This window comes from Temnothorax curvispinosus, unplaced genomic scaffold (assembly GCF_003070985.1).
Source record: "Temnothorax curvispinosus isolate PA1 unplaced genomic scaffold, ASM307098v1 QBEX01004871.1, whole genome shotgun sequence".
NCBI lineage: Eukaryota > Metazoa > Arthropoda > Insecta > Hymenoptera > Formicidae > Temnothorax > Temnothorax curvispinosus.
The window spans coordinates 7355-10413 of record NW_020214651.1 but is presented as its reverse complement, the minus strand read 5'-3'; positions in this window follow the sequence as shown (position 1 = coordinate 10413).

The following is a 3059-nucleotide window of genomic DNA, read 5'->3' as shown; positions in this document are numbered from 1 at the left end:
TATATATATAATATGAAAATAATAAATCTCTAAATATTTATAATAAAAGTTAAAAATTTGTATCTTGTTCATCGAATAAAGAAGCATTTTTATATGACGTTGATATAAAAAGTTCGCCTTGAGAATCCACATTCGGGCTTCAACTTTTTCTTACATCACTGCGGAATTTATCGTACAACGTGGAAAAAAGTCTTTCCTCATTACACATAGGATTATTTAATACGTGAATACATATGAATTTATGAATATATGAATATCTCTCTAATAGAAATTGGGTGCGAGTCCTTCGTGGTACTTTGTGTCTCCCTTGCGGCCAATAATACGAGCGAGTGGTAAGGCCGGTGTGGCCGCGTGCTATACGACGTACAATACCGTATTGTACGAGTGCAACGAAAGTCGGAGTGGAGTTTGGCCGGCTATTTTCATCCCGAGTTCGGCCGCTCTTTCTCTCCTCCCGAGCGGCCTTCCTCTAACCCTTGATTTTCATCGATTCGCAACCTCACCCTCTTTTTACCTCCCCCCCCTCATGGCCTCGCCACAAAGCAGCCCTTGTGACATGCCACGGTAAAACGGCTCTTATGTGTATCTCCGTGTCGACGAAAGCAAACAACGAGAGAGAGAAAAAGAGAGAGGGGGGAAAAGAGAGAGAGAGAGAGAGAGAGAGAGAGAGAAGTGCACATGTGTGTATGAATTCGATAAAAAACGCGAAAAATGCGCCTCGTATTTTTTCCTGTACTTATTCAGTCTTTGTTAACAAAAATAACGATGAAATTCCGAAGCTGACACCGAAAAAAGTCGGCGGTCTGGATTCTGAAAATTGATCGGCAAAAAAATCTCGTAAAACACATCCCGCGAACTGTGGTTTACGATAGAGAAAGATAGGTTCGCGAATATCACAAGTTATGGAATTCTCTCGAAATGGGATCAAGCGAAGTAGTCGGGTGCATATGCAGACGGTCGTAACTTTCTCACAGAGTGAGCTATTTGCATTCCCTGCTAGATGTAGGTACAGAGAGACGGATGATGATATTCCGCAGTCTGATAATAATTTTAGGGACCTCCCAGCAAGAGCTTCCGACCACCCAAGTGACTAAAATTATGCCGCCTACCTTTCCCATTTTACAAACTTAAGAAGTTGACAAGTAGTTACGAAGTGTATTATTCCGCGAACGCCCTGCCTCGGAGATCGGGCGACCAAGCCCCTTGATTTCCCGTGCGATGTATAAAATTTCCACGCAAATCCGCCTCTGCAGACGCGTCGCGCAACTGATCGGATCAAATGGATAAATTGCACGAAGGATCGCTAGATTTTTACCAAATAACCAAATTGCGCCTAATGACGGCCAATTTCGAAGGATTAAGCTGATTCGGGTTCGACCTCGGAGTCCGAAAGGAGAGTGCGCGCATGCACATAATATATACCTACACGTAACCGTATGTACATCTATATCGGATGCTGCAACGTGTAATGGCGGTATATGTGTATAAGCGCCACTTCCATTTCACCCCCGTCATCCATCGGAAGCGCCGACTTTCGTGCGCCCGGCTGCTGTACGCCGACAGGCCGATGGTGTTTATTGAAAGCAAACGAAGCGCCCTTTCGTTTCGCCCTATTGCCATAAAGCCCGGGCAGCAGGATCTCTTCTATCTCTCTCTCTCTCTCTCTTTCTCTCTCTCTCTCTCTCTTTCTCTCTCCCTTCCTCCCAAGAGTTTTACTATATTATTTCCACTCGAATCTATCGCAGGGTTAAAGACCCGTCACTTCAAATTATCGACTCTCGCCCGGCTGCTGTTGCAAGACGGAACGGCTCTTTCTCGCCCGCCCACGCGCTCTTCAAATATTAACACATTCGGTCGGAAAGATGTAATCTTCGTGTCCTGCGGCAGATTTTAACGCAATCCCGCGGCTTACGCAGACACGATAAAAACCCGGCAAAAGTGCTTGTTGGTTTCTTCTTAAATAATATTCCGCGTTTATTTATGTATAGGCGCGTTGAGAACACTAGGAAGTATTGGATAAATAAATAATAATGACTAAATATATTGCAGAATATCCAATCGCCTAACTTTGTTATAAACGAAAGTTGAGTTATTTGTGTAAAACTATAGTATAAAACATATCTGTAAAAATATATACAAATATAAAGCTAGTAGAATTATTGTCACGTCATAAAAGATTTGAGAGTAGTTTTGAAATTTTTTTCTGTATAAATTGTCTTATCAGGTTCTGTAGATATACTATAAATATGTTAAAAATAAAAAAAAAATTTTACGCTTTTTATTTTCCAAAGCTAACTAGGAAAATCCCACATTGGTTCAGACTTAAACAAATCTCATCTAAATTTTATCTTTTTTCCAAATTCGCTCTTCAAAGTACTAAACACAACTTTAATCTAAAAATAATACGTAGTAGATTACACAGTAAAATCAGTCGATTACAACTCAACGAAATAAAATTGAAAGTAGAGTGTTCTTTGAGATGTGTAGAATATCCGATACTGCGTAATCCATACAAATTCCACATATAACGTTCTCATCGGGCCGAATACGCGAAGAGCAAATACGCGTTATTGTTTTCTATTCGATCGAGCTAACAACGCAACGCGGTCACCTGCACCACGCCGATATGCAAGTGGATCATTCGTTTATCGCTACTTCAGGCGACTCGTAACTCTATCCGGGGCAATCTAATTTCATTATTCCGACGCGGACGATAAACGTGCAATTGCATCGTCTAGGCGTTGCCATCGTCGCGACATCGTCGATGTCTCGGCGATACCTCTCGACGCGTGATCCCGTATAGACGTATAGGTATCGGAAGGTGCGAAACAGAATGACGTCATATGAAGTAAAACATCTAAATTACGCAACTGTTTACGACGTGGAGATATATCTCGTTCGACGTAGATTGAAAAACAGATTTCCATGCAGGATTGTGTGTTTTCGTTGCCGTCGTATATAGAAATCAAACGACACAACGATAACGATAATATCCTTGCGATCACCGGAGCGAAAGAACGGAGTCGAGGCAGCTGTGTACACAGTGCTGAGAATTAATT